The sequence below is a fragment of the Lissotriton vulgaris genome, chromosome 10 (assembly GCF_964263255.1).
Source record: "Lissotriton vulgaris chromosome 10, aLisVul1.2, whole genome shotgun sequence".
In the NCBI taxonomy this organism is placed as follows: domain Eukaryota; kingdom Metazoa; phylum Chordata; class Amphibia; order Caudata; family Salamandridae; genus Lissotriton; species Lissotriton vulgaris.
The window spans coordinates 160424605-160439152 of NC_141698.1; the positions used below are offsets into that span (position 1 = coordinate 160424605).

At 46.4% G+C, this 14548-nt stretch overlaps 1 protein-coding gene across 6 annotated transcripts in view; it reads right to left on the reverse strand.

Moving 5' to 3' along the window:
• EEF2K (eukaryotic elongation factor 2 kinase) overlaps window positions 1–5548 on the reverse strand; it is a 259662-nt gene extending 254114 nt beyond the window's left edge. For 3 of the 6 annotated variants that reach the window (XM_086940766.1, XM_086940767.1, XM_086940765.1), the window contains exon 1: window positions 5324–5469. The gene's annotated coding sequence lies outside the window, so the exon portion shown is untranslated. Of the gene's footprint in view, window positions 1–5323 lie in introns of all 6 variants that reach the window. The other 3 variants (XM_086940768.1, XM_086940769.1, XM_086940770.1) reach the window with 3 other exon arrangements.
• Window positions 5549–14548: the final 9000 nt, after the last annotated feature.

A 14548-nucleotide genomic window follows, 5' to 3' on the forward strand; every position in this document is an offset into this window, starting at 1 on the left:
CTAAATTCTGTCTGCATGCATTGCCCCCTCCCCCCCCAATTTCTGTTAGGCCAGGGATAGTTTAAAGCACATAGATAAACATCTCCCACGAAAAGCAGACGTACATGATACACCCAGAAACACCCACTAGATAACAAATACAATTTTAAAACACTATAGCAGGTTCCCCTCCAGTACGGTTATTCAGTGGTTAGGTTCAGAAACGTCATGGCTCTCAGTAAATGCATTTGTTACAAACTGCCACAAAACGCTTAGAAGATCAAACAAGCAGCTCAGCTAGTATTCTAGCACTGAGCACTTATCAGTACCTCATGTCAACCCTTTGACAGCGGGTGACATGCCTGGCCGCCATCTTGAATTGTCGTGTATTCCGATGAGCTGCAATACAAGTACGCCTACTTCTCGGGTCTACATCATAAAAGCATAACGTTCGTACTATCGGCAGGGCTCGGCACTACGTAATACATATGAGGCTAAACCTACTATTTTAACATAATGTATTTACTGTTATACCTAACAATTATTAACTAAGATCTTAAGAGTAATTTCAATGATTTAGTAACGTTTGTAGTACTTTACGCTAATGTGCTCAAGAAGTACCCCATTCTAAAATGGCCGCTAGATTTGCAGTTTTCGGTCATCAAACCCACGATAACCAACATCAAATTGGTTTCTATCTCAGTTAAGGCTCATTGAAGTACAACCTTTGTATTCCTAGTTAATATATGTTTATGCAATCAAGAGCATTTCGAAGCGGCCGTCACAGGTTATCAACTTCAACTTTAGCCTCTCCTCAACCGCGCCTTCCCTCTATCTGCAATCCATTCAGATCGAGTAAGACACAATCCATGTGGCTCGGGGAGTACTATAAAACTGAAAGCGTTTGTGATTGGCTGTGGTAGAGCGAGCGCTCACTGTCCGGCTATCCGATTTGCTGGCATTGTGCGTAATTAAATATGCTTTGCTACTGTGTTTGTGACTGGCTCAATATTCCATGAGCAGCTGTGCCATTAATACAAAACTTTTGAGGAAGGACTGATGAGTAATGGAGCCTGCCGTTAATAATCGCGCTCCTAATTTTGAAGGGATGTCCTCCCCTATAGGGGGTGGCCCGTGTGCCCTGTGCATGACAGTCCCTTCGCGCTATACCTGCCCCCGATGTAACGTGTCTTACTGTGGCTTGAGCTGTTACCGTGGCGTGCGGCATCGTACTTGTTCCGAGGCTTTCTACCGGGATGAGGTGCTTCGGGGACTACAGGAGGCAGCTAGGAGCGAAGGGCGAAAAGGGGATATAGAAGGTATATTAACAAGGTGGAGATGAGGGTGAGCGAGGAGGGGACGGGGGCGGGGGGGGGGGGGGGGACTTTCACATCGAAGGGCGGTGGGGCCAGGGAGACGAGAAAGGAGCAGCGAATGGAAACTAGCGGCAGGCAGGCAGGGGAGGAGAGGAGGAGGGGGGAGGAGAGTAGGGGAGGCACGGCCTAGCGGCCGTGCAATCAAGTAGTGAGGGGGCGGAGCTGGGGAGCGGGTAAACAAAGACTGACATGCACGCGCCCGTGACTTTTAAGGTCAATGCGCATGCGCATAAGCTTAATGCGCATGCGCATTGACCTTAAAAGTCACGGGCACTGCAAGGAATCGCCACGATTCCTTGCAGTGTAGATAAAGAGTGGATAACTCGCAATACTCTCGCCTTGCTCGATGCGCATGCGCATCGACAGGCGAGACCTAAAAAGTATGGGCACATCATGCCCCTCCGATCCCCTCCACTTCAACCACTCGGCGTAACTGCCCTTTTTCTGCTCTGTCTGCAAACTGTAGGTGTGCAAATTGGTTTTAAACATGCAGTGAAGGATATTAACAGTGCATAGAGCTTTTCGGAAAGGTTGGCCATGGGCATGCAAGACCATAATATGCAAGGCTGGGTCAAAAGATGTGGAAATGTAGCCAAGACCATGCACAAATAGGCAGTGGTAGAGGACGTGTAAAGCGTTAACACGGCGTAGGCTGAGATCGTCCAATGAAGTGCAGTGTGAAAGAGGATGTGCAGAGCTTGGATGAGAATGAGCACAGTGTGGGTCATCCGTGCAATGTTGCTGGGGCCTGCGGCACATGGCTGATGGTAGACAGGGTGCAGGTGAAGGTTTTCAGGGCAATTCTGAGGGCTATGTAAGGCATGGCAGAGGTTGTGCACGGCGTGGCACAGATTGTGTAGGGGTGGCAGTGGTTGTGTTGGGGTGGCAGTGGTTGTGTAAGTTCTGCAGAGTGTAGTAGAGTGTGTAGGAAGTGGCTGAGTAACTGCAGGAGGCTATAGAATCTATATATATAGATGAAATCACAGTGGGGGTAGATCAGGTGCGCAACTATTGCCAAATTTCGGGGGGGGCTAATACTTCCAGCAATGTAGAGACACATTTTGGAGGGGTAACAATTCCAGCAAATTAGAGCTAAATATCGGGGGGGGGGAGGCTAATACTTCCAGCAATGTGTCCTTGTATAATGTAACTAGTGCTCATGAAAAAGGGCCTCAATACCTTCAGGTAGAGTTTGAGCTGTATAAAACTGCAAAAAAACAAAGCCTAGGGGCGGGAAATACATTCTTACACAGTGGCAGCAACAGTAATTAGCAACTTTAAAGAAGAGGCAGAGTGGAGATGAACGGATGAAAAAAACTCAAAGCCTTGTTATCAAGTAATGGTCTTTTAAAGATTCGTGAAATACTGGGGTGTGGCTGCGATAAGACGCCAGACCACAGCAGCTCAAGAAGTGTGTGTGTGTGTGTGTGTGTGTGTGTGTGTGAGCTGTCTCAGCCCATGCGGACACACACGACCTTCGGTGGGAGGGGTGCTGAAGCTCTTTGAGTTCTATGCGCGTTGCGTCGGGCTGTTTAGAATGAAGGGCAGATAAAATTGGGTCAAGCCCCATGAACTCTTATCTCCATGGATAACACTTTAATTGCACTAAGAAAGCTCAAATCGTGAGAAAATGGGTAATATAATGTGCAGAGAACCGTACACAGCCAATCAAAGCACCGCCCAATCACGAAACCCTGAATACTTTTTATAATTTATATTATTTTTCGGATCCGATTTTGCAACTAGCACATTACTCCTTTCTGTAGTACCTCAATGCTTCTTCCCATTAACTGTTTTAAGCAGAATACCCTAGATTTCTATCTGAATGCGAGGCGCTGACAGTGCACTGCGGATATCGTCGACACAAAAATATGTTACGCATGTGTGCTCAGTGGTTGGGCATCAGTAACCTAGAAGCGGCAGATATGAATCACCACCACTCTGAAGGATTCCACCTTTCAACTAGTCTATACGCATAAGATGAATACCTTCGAGATGGATAATAATAACACGCCTTTTGCGAACGCCAATCCAGTTTGATGCGTACGCCGAAATAGGGTCAATGCTTTGTTATTAATATTCAACAGCGAGCACAATTAATTTTCATTGTAGTTAACACCAGTGTTTGCATTTCAAGTAGTATTAAAAAACAGCGCATCCAATTTGCAACGTGAAAAGAACCATGCATCTATAACAATCTGTTCAAGCAAACAGTGGGGAAATTAAATAGTGTGTGCGGTACACGGTAAAAAAAATGGTACGGGAATTTGTAGTAAACAATTGCTTCAAAAAAGAGCCCTGCCCACATTTCCTCGATATGTTTTACAAAGCAGGATCTGATCATGTGATCACACCACCAGGCATTGTATCACAGCGGCCAACATGGTTACGTAGGGGGCTCGCTGGTTGCACGTGTTAGGTATGGTTTGCCTCGGAGGAGGGGGGCTCTCCAGACGGACGCAAAGCAGAGAATTCTGTTATTTATGGATCCCAAAATGAGGAATGGTCCCAGCCCCGGTTAGTTCCATTACTGTGTTGACAAGGCATCTTAAAACTAATCTTCCACGAATGCCATCCAGAGATGCAGAGCCTTGGACGTCCGCCAGTCCCCCTGCAAGCTGCGCATGTGAAGCGATCCTGACAAAGCCGCATGAGGTCTGTTTACAAGAAACTGCTGAGCAGGCTGTGATCTAGGGGGGTATGACCCCCGACAAATGACAGCCAACCAGGCTGCACCTCACACTTGTGCAGCCTGTCACTCAAATGTAAAAACACAACAATCCTATACAACTACCGACAAATGACAGCCAACCAGGCTGCACCTCACACTTGTGCAGCCTGTCACTCAAATGTAAAAACACAACAATCGTATACAACTACCAAACGCATGCTCGTGGTATTTGTCAAATATATCTGGTGATAGGCATGCCATAAATGCATGCATGTTGATTATATTGCATTATAAAAAAAACAGACCGGTGTTTTTGAAAAGGCAAGTTTGGAGTTAATATGAATAGTGTGTTTTGCAGACACTGGCAGCAGCAGCAGCAAAGGAGCAGAACCTTTGCGGCTGGCCGAAGTGTCCCGGATCCCGCATGGAAACATTGTGTGCTCAGCACTTGGCATGCTGTGCATCAGCCTGGCACAGTGACATCGCAATCCCTGGCAGGAGATTCTCCTCTGCAGAAAGGACGCTTGCTACCTCTTCATGTATTTTGTTTGCTTTTGATACATGCACAATTGTCACCTTTGCCTCATGTAATGTAACGTTTGCTTTTGTATCATGCCCACTTATAATTTTCTGCTCATGTAACGCTGTTGTTCCTATTGTGAAGCGCTCTGACACCTTCGGGTAAAGTCCGCGCTATTTAAAAACGCATAAAATATATAAAGAGATAATGGCTGCGGTGGTGCCAGGGTGTGCATGCGAAAGGGTTGGGAGGGTGCACAGTTTATGGGATGAGCAATTCAGTGCAACTAAGTAACTTCAGCGCAATGCACGGCCTACCTATGTATTTCCGAGCCTGCTACCCGTCTGCACTTCGTCATGGGTGGCAGGCTTTATTTGTCAATACCATCCATCAGGCATAGCTTCACACACTTCCGCGTTGGAACTGCGAATAAATACATGCAGAAGACCAAAACCCTAGTGGGTGCACAGCTATTTCCACTACTATTAAATATGTAAAAAATGATTGATGTTACTTTTGTCCGGGGCTGATATCAGGGTTGGAAAATGCACAAAGTGCTATATATTGAGGGGAAGGGTTAAGTTCCCAAAGAGAAGGCGCACATGCCCCCTCGTGCGCAATGCATTCCAGTGGACCCCCTGCATGCTTGTGCAATGTTTTTGAAGGGGGGGGGGGTCAACCACAAGCTTTGGGTGATGCAGGGGGCAGCCCCGCCCCCCACGAAGCGCCGTAGAGCCCCCGTTCTGCAGCGCTGGGAGCAGAGGGTGTCAAACTCACCGCCCTGGTTGCGGCCTCGGCTCGGGGACGAAGGTTGGGTCGGAGCCGGAATCCTGACGGACTCAGACTTTCTCGGCGAAAAGTCGGGTCACTCGTACAGAGCCCAAAGAACTCCGCAGTCGCACGGTTGCCACGGGCCCGGACTCAGGCGCAATGAGTGGGACGGGGATAGTCACTCAGGCGAGAGCCAGGGAGCCCCGCCCACCGACGAACGACTGGATGTACAGCAGGCAGATCGTGCTGGGGCACGTGCACTCTCGGTGACATCGCAGAGCAGCCAATGAACAACTGGCAAGCCCGTTTCTCAGCCAATCTCAGAACCGTAGCGCTCAAGAGCCAATGAACAAGAGGAGTTCCAAGAAACCCCCTTGACAAACCTTAATCCAACCAATCCGCTGCAAGTAAACTTCTTTTAGGCTCATGAAATATGTTTTTCCTAAATTTCACCACGCTTGTGAGATAAGCATTTGGATGGCTATGCTGACCTCAGCTATAGGCAAATGTGACTGGGATAGAGAGCGTCATAACCTGATAAAGGACCGCAGTTCCATTTAAAATACCGTCAGTGAGATTCTGTTCTGGTAGTCATTGCTGGACATGGAATGTATTCTGGGGTCCCATACATTGGTGTGGAGGTGGAAGAGCTGAGAGTTAAGCGAGTGGCAACATAAAGTGGGCTGAGTCACGATGAGCATATTCTGTCAATAATAACAATTTTTTTCAGCTTTGCCCTGAAGAAATTGGCAACATTGACCATCAATCAATCAATCAGATACACTTATAAAGCGCGCTACATACCCGTAGGGTCTCAAGGCGCTGGGGGGGGGGGGGGGGGGGGGGGGGGCGCTACTGCTCGAACAGCCAGGTCTTCAGCTTCTTCCTGAAGGAGAGGTGGTCTTGGGTCAGGCGCAGGTCGGACGGGAGGGAGTTCCAGGTCTTGGCGGCCAGGTAGGAGAAGGACCTTCCTCCTGTGGTCGCTCTTCGGATGCGGGGGACGGCGGCGAGGGCGTGGTTGGCTGATCGGAGGTGGCGTTTGGGAGCGTAGAAGTTGACTCGGCTGTTGAGGTAGCTCGGGCCTTGGTCGTGTAGGGCTTTGTGTGCGTGGGTGAGGAGGCGGAAGGTGATTCTTTTGTTGACGGGGACCAAGTGAAGGTCTCTCAGATGTCCGGAGATGTGGCTGGAACGTGGGATGTCGAGGATGAGTCTGGCTGAGGCGTTTTGGATCCGCTGGAGTCTCTTCTGGAGCTTGACGGTGGTCCCGGCGTAGAGGGCGTTGCCGTAGTCCAGTCGGCTGGTGACGAGGGCCTGGGTGACGGTCTTCCTGGTCTCTGTGGGGATCCACCAGAAGATCTTCCGTAGCATGCGTAGGATGTTGAAGCACGCCGAGGAGACGCTGTTGACGTGCCTGGTCATGGAGAGGGAGGAGTCCAGGGTGAAGCCCAGGTTTCGTGCATGGTCTGTCGGTTTGGGTGCGGTGCCCAGGGCGGGAGGCCACCAGGAGTCGTCCCAGGCGGAGGGTGAGGAGCCCAGGATGAGGACCTCCGTCTTGTCCGAGTTCAGTTTCAGGCGGCTGGTCGTCATCCACTCGGCTACCTCTTTCATCCCTTCGTGCAGGTTGGCTCTGGCGGCGGCGGGGTTGTTGGTCAGGGAGAGGATCAGCTGGGTGTCGTCGGCGTAGGAGATTATGCTGAGGTGGTGTTTGCGTACGATGGCCGCGAGGGGGCTCATGTAGACGTTGAAGAGGGTGGGGCTCAGGGATGATCCTTGGGGAACGCCGCAGATGACTTTGGAAGCCTCTGACTTGTACGGTGGTAGGCGGACTCTCTGTGTTCTTCCGTCCAGGAAGGAGATGATCCATTCCAGCGCCTTGTCCTGGATTCCGATGTTGCTGAGGCGCCGTACTAGGGTGCGGTGGCAGACCGTGTCGAATGCCGCGGAGAGGTCTAGGAGGATGAGGGCCGCTGTTTCTCCATTGTCCATCAGGGCTCGGATGTCATCGGTGGCGGCGATGAGGGCGGTCTCGGTGCTGTGTTTGGCTCGGAAGCCGGACTGTGAGGGGTCGAGGGATCCGTTCGTCTCGAGGAAGGCGGCCATCTGCTTGTTGACGGTCTTCTCGATGACTTTAGCTGGAAACGGGAGAAGCGAGATGGGGCGGTAATTCTTGAGGTCGGTGGGGTCCGCTGTTGGTTTCTTGAGTAGAGCGCTGAGTTCGGCGTGTTTCCAGCTTTCAGGGAAGATGGCGGTGTCGAAGGAGGTGTTGATGATGTCTCGCAGGTGGGGTGCGATGACAGCGTCGGCCTTGTTGAAGACGTGGTGAGGGCAGGGGTCGGTCGGTGATCCGGAGTGGATGGAGTTCATCGTGCGGATGGTGTCTTCGGTGCTGATCGGGGTCCAGGCGTGGAGGGTGGTGGTGGGGGGGGGGTGGCTGGTCGGTCGTGGTGTGCGTTGGTTGGTTGTTGAAACTGCTGTGTATGTCCGTGATCTTGTTATGGAAGTATGAGGCGAGGGAGTTGCAGAGGTCTTGCGATGGGGTGATGTCGTTGTTTCCTGCGCTGGGGTTGGAAAGCTCTTTCACGATGTTGAAGAGTTCCTTGCAGTTGTGTGCGTTGTTGTCCAACCGGTCCTTGAATGCAGTTTTCTTGGCGGCGTGGATCAGCTGGTGGTGTTTCCGGGTGGCAAGTTTGTAGGAGGTTCTGTTGTCCGGTGTCGGTTCCCTTTTCCAGACTTTCTCGAGGGCTCGGCAGTTCTTCTTGGAGCTTTTGAGTTCGTCGGTGAACCATGGGGCCTTCTTGCTGCCGGGTCTGCTGGGCGGGGTCCTCAGCGGGGCGAGTTCGTCCGCGCAGTTGCTGATCCACTTCGTGAGGTTGTCGGCGGCCTGGCTGGGGTTCGCTGAGCTGGCAGGAGGGTGTTGGCTCAGGGAGGTGGCGAGCTGGTCTGCTGTGATCTTGTTCCAGCTTCATCGCTAAAGTACATTATTTTGGCTTAATTTATTAATTGGCTTAATTTAGTAATTGGTCACACACACCACGTTTTAAACTAGGGACTGAATGTACTTACTGTAGGGATGCAGTCCCTGCAAATTCAAGATAACACATGTAAAATAACTTGAGTGGTTAATTTGTTTAATAACTAACATAGATAGATACACTGACTGACCGTGCACACATATATCATAGCTTGGTAAAGTCTAAAATTTACCTCAAAATCACAGTTGATCTCGAAAGCACTTATGAAGTGACCAGATGGGTGCCTTCGTTTCAGACGTCACGGATACACATCAAAGTGTTCGTCTGGAGCTGCGCTAGTATAAAGTTACTACAAGTAACGTTTCACCTGTTGGTGGAGATCTTCGCCAACAGGGTGGAGAACTCCCTACAAGAAATGCAGGGAAATATAATAACGTTTATATTTTTGAAAATATTTTATTGTATATTATGAATGTAAAATAATGTAAAATATGTTTATTATTAGCCTGGATGTAGTGTGCTGTTTTAAAAACTGGAGGATACTGAGGTGATATGGTGTGCAAAATAACGACGGACTGGGTTCTGGCTTGATTAATTACCAGTAGCTGCGAATAATTCAAGCATTCCATCCATCCCTTTTTTGTATACTTTTTTTGCAGCACCTTAAGTGCGACGGGTATGACCAGATGTGGGTCCCGTGCTCACTGTGCCACAGGAACCTAGCTGCATTCAACTAATGAGCCGGTCCTGGGTAGCTTGTGTTTCCGTTCAAGAAGGACCAAGCTTGGTAGTTAGGTCAGGAGTGTTCCTATTGGAGTGGGGTCAGGATTGATTTGCATATGAGGTGGTCCAGACTGAGTTGGCATGAGGGCAAAATAAGATGGACCAGGATGAGGCCCGAATAATTACCAGTGGTTGAGATTAATGCAAGCTTTTCATCCATCATTTTTGTAGGAAGAAAAGGCTACAGCACATTTACTAATCACATTTAATGTGTGTTAAATAATACTCAATAATTTATTCATATTCATTTTAAAACAATAAGAAAATACCCAACCTAACAATTGTATCTTTATTTAAAATGTCTTCTGCCATAGATTTCCAAATTGCATTTTGTAGTACATAAGTAGTACTACTGTACTGCTACTTTACATATTACTAAAGCTGTTTGTGCATAGTGACTTTAGACACCTCTACTACCAGAAATCCACACCAAAGCATTCATTTTTGACCTGAGATATGTACACTTAGAAACGAGACAATAGTAATGTCAATGACACTTTAAACCAGTCATATTGTGGTGCTTCCTTAAATGGAGGCATGTTAATTTTCAGAAAGGGATGAGTGATCCATTAACTGAACATAGTATTATTTTTTCTATATTTAATGTAAATTAGCACAATATGACGTTAGATAGTTGACCATTGTTCTAATCTTAAAAATAGACTTAAATGACATGAAACCAAGATTCTAATCTGATTTTAATTGGCATGTCCATTTCAGAAACAGATACATGAACCAAACTGAACAGATTATTCAGTTTTTCTATATGCAATGTAATTTAGCACAGTATGAATGTAGATAGCTGACCAAATGTTCTATTCTTTAAAATTACTCTTATATAATGTGAAATCAAGAGACACATCTGATTTATTTACTTGAAATATGATAAATTCAAAGAAAGCACAATCTTTTCTTATTATGAACGCCCATAAAATCAGAAAATGTACTGAAACTGTACTTGATTTCTTATTCTGGATGGCAGTATGCCTGAGAATACTTTAAGTCATATCAGAAAATTGTGAAATATATTTTATCTAAATACAATTTTGATGTATTATTTCAAATCTTTATATATACTTAAACCACTTAAACCACTGTCACTTTTATATTGTAAGATGCAAATATTGAAGTGTATAAATATAAATCCACCATTCTGAGCTTCTGTGGATTTTCATAATTGCCTCACAGTTAGAAATACATATACAACGTAAGATTTGTATATTTTCACGATTGTTATTTGAATGTATGTGAGTTGTCAACCACAATGGGGTTCTATTGCATATTATTTTCCCTTTTTAAGAATGAACAAGTTACTTTTTTAAAATTCTTTTTCTTTATCATTATAAAGATATTTGTTTCCCTTTTTATTGGATTTAAACATGAATACCCAGAGGAAACAATAGAATTAATCACTAAACACGTGTTGGCATGGTGTATCAAAAAGTGAGCTGAACATCATTTTGACAAAATAAAAGGGAAATAAAAACGAAACTGGATTCAGTTTATTTCATTGGCAGAAATACATATAATTATCTTAGAGGAAGGATACTTGAAGTTACAATTATCTTTATGTCATATCTCTATTAATATTGAACAAATAAGTGCACCCTTATTTTATATCATTATGTGTTATATGTGATCCTTGGACAGAGGAACACTAAGCTAGGGAGCACTATAGCGCCGGACCAGGGACACTTCTTTCCACAATTGATTTTTACCAGCTGGATATCCCCTGCTTCATATGGCGGGACTATGCTTAGTTTGTTTGACAATATAGAGAGCCGTGTATACCCCATGACTGTCCACACTGCTTGGTCTTTTAATTTATAATGCCTGCTCTTAAGGGAAGAGCCTGCCAGTCCTGCTCCCCAGAGCACACAGACATGAGCCAACTAAGAGTAAAAGCCATCGACACCTGGACTTGACGTATCTACCTCTCAACTCAGAGCAATCCGCCTGGAGGTAACGGTCAGGTACAAACAACTATTGGCAAAGGGACGAGTTCTGGCCCATACTGTGATATACAAGGCGCACCCATGGGCTCTGTCAGTGTTTGCCACTAGCAGAAAGAAGTTGCTGGGGCGTTGAAGAACAACTGCGACAACAGACTTCTAGGCATGCTCAAACGATGCAGCAGCCATGCGGTAATGAGGAACTCCTGTGGCTGGCAAAGAAGTCTCTGCACTCACTGTGTGGGCAAAGTTCTAAGGGCAGGGGAGACCAGCAGTGAGGTGGGCACACTATTGTCAAACATGCAGTTGAGCACTGAATAAACAATACAAAAAAACTTGTGCAGTAATAAAAAAACATTTTATGACATACTTTCATACGGTACACAAACTTTTTATGTTACTGCATTGGTGTTTTTTAAAAAAAATTGTTTCAGTGCTTGAGTGAGAGTCTGACACTAAAATAGCCACCCAATAGCTGGTGAGTAACGCAGCCAGGTGGTCATTTCAGTGTCAGACTTGCTCTTGACCGCTAATTTAAAAAAAAGTAAAAACCTTGAGGCAGTAACACATAAAAAAATAATGGTTTGTCTGTAGCATGACCGTATGACATAATCCATCAGATCTAAAACAGTCCCTGCTGCATTCAAGTGGAGGCAGAAGGATACATCCAGACTTCCAGTAGAAAGACGGCGAGACAAAGACACTCCTGTGGGTTTATTCAAGATTTGAGTGACAATGTTTGCTATCCAATGACTGAAAGGGCTGAACCAAGCATGCCAATGGTTTCAAGGGGACAACCCCGGCAAAGCTTTCCCTGTCTTCACTGAACTCAAGAGTTTTGTATCACTGAATCCATCAATTAGCAGCTCCAGTGTGCAATGTTCAGACATCCATGGACTCTAACGAAGAGTTGATTTTCTGACCATTAAATCCAGGCATCACTTTTGATATACAGTTAACATTTATTTCTGACTGTACTAGGAGAAGACACTCATGTGTATTCATGTTCATATGGTCTTGTAATGAAAAGACTGATGTTAAACTTAAAGGAATCAACAGGTAAATGTGAAATTAAACAATCTGGGAGGCATATGTTAAGGGCACCAACCACTAATTACACAAACAGAAGGAAAAGGTAGGAGTTAAACTAGATGAGTATAAATCCAGCGACTAATCCTATAGCCTGTCAGCTGCTACAGGCTATAAAATGGCCCCTGTGTGGAGGGCCAAGAAAATAAGAGAGATGCGCAGTAACCAGATCGCCGCACAATTATATTGTGGGATCATGGAAATACCATGGTAGACTACCACCTGCAACAGGCTGGACAACCAATGACACATAAATGCTGACAAACATGATGAAACCATAAAGGTGCATTCACATTCCATATACTAACAATACATCTCCATATGCCCAATCAGACTCCCGTCTGAGATGGAAACCTCTGATCCGCCTGGAAAGTCCTCCCAAGACTACAGAAAGTGCTGCAATGCCATCGAGTTGCCATGTTGGGTGCTCTACAAATGCCAATCAAGTATACTTAATTTTATGCCGTAGTAACCCACATTTATGGGTAAAAAACAATGAACCAAAGTTCAGTATTGCACCTTCCAGTTTGGTCATGTTATTACAACATCACACTGGCTTCATTAGAGTAAATGTGTAAAAGCACTACGTCGTCAAAAAAGAAAAGGTCACTTGCTGCACGGGGAAGGGACATGGATGCGGCCATGATAGCAGAAAGAACAGTGTTCAGTAGTCGAGGGTGCCCCAAAAAGTGGAGTAAAATTTGGGGGGCCTGGAATAGATATAGGGGGGACATATGTGATCCACCTACTGACCGAGAAGATAAAGATTCAGATGAACAATGAGAGTCAAAGTAGGTATGGGCGGGGCCATGTTTATAATGTTGTCAGATTACGGAATTGCGACTTAGTTATATTTAATGTGCTTAACAGTGATGAACTGTTGTGCGACATTACTCTTCTTTGTACAAGGAAGTTACACTGCATTAATGCTAAGATTTTTTTATTTTTTATTTTTAAAAAAGATCTTTTGTAGTCATGCTTGACAGTATTATTTATACATTTACAATCTTTGGAACCATACTAGGGGAATGCATTTACACCAGGGAGCAACATGTGGTACTTCTTTCATTATAAGCTATCTTTTTATTTGAGGGTTCTACAAGTTATGCTCTGGGCATACAGCATTTTTGCATGTGTGCACAGCCTGTACAAGTCACCCTCTGGACATACAGCATGCGTGCACCAGTGCACAGCTCATACCTGCCACGCTCTGCACATCCAGCATGCATGCACCAGTGCAGAGTTCCTACAAGTCACATTCTGGATATACAGCATGCATGCACCATTGCTCAGCTCATACACGTCACGCTCTGGACATCCAGCAAAGGTGCAGTAGTGCACAGCTCCTACAAGCCATGCTCTGGACATACAGCATATTTCCCTGAGTGCACAGCTCGCACAAGTCATGCTCTGGACATACAGCATATGCGCACAAGAGCACAGCTCCTACAAGTCACGCTCTGAACATACAGCGTACACACACTGGTGCGCAGCTCCTACCAGTCAAGCTCTGTAAATCCAGCATACATTCACCGGCGTACAGCTCCTACAAGCCATGTTTGGGACATCCAGCATCTGTGCACCAGAGCACAGCTCCTACAAGCAATCCTCTGGACATCCAGCATAGGCGCGCAAGCGTAGATTCCAGCAAGCCATGCTCTGGACATACTGCATATGCATACTTGTACACAGCTCCTACTAGTCACGCTCAGGCCATACAACATAAGCGCACGAGTGTCCAGCTCCTTAAAGCCATGCTCTGCACATCCAGCATATGTGCACGGTCGTAACCTCCTACAAGTCACACACTGGACATCCAGCATACACTTGCACGGGCACACAGCTCTTACAAGCCACGCTCTGGACATCCTGCATATGTGCACGAGTGCACAGCTCCTGCTAGCCACGATTTGGACACACAGCATATGCTCACCAATGCACAGTTCCTACAAGTCACACTCTGGACATACAGCATGTGAGCACGGGCGCACAGCTCCTACAAGTCACTCTCTAGACATCCAGCATACACACGCAGGGCGCACAGCTCCGACAAGTCACGCTCTGGACATCAAGCAAACATGCATGGTGCACAGCTCCTACAAGTCAAGCTCTGGACATCCAGCATATGTGCACAAGTGCACAGCTCCTACAAGTCACTCTCTGGACATCCAGCATATGTGCACGAGTGCACAGCTCCTGCAAGTCACACTCTGGACATACATCATATGTGCACCAGTGCACTGTTTCTACACGTCAAGCTCTGGACATCTAGCATATGTGCACGAGGGCACAGCTCCTGCAAGCCATACTCTGGACATACAGCATATGTGCACTAGTGCACTGTTTCTACAAGTCACGGTCTGGACATACAGCATATGTGCACTAGTGCACTGTTTCTACAAGTCACGGTCTGGACATACAGCATATGTGCACTA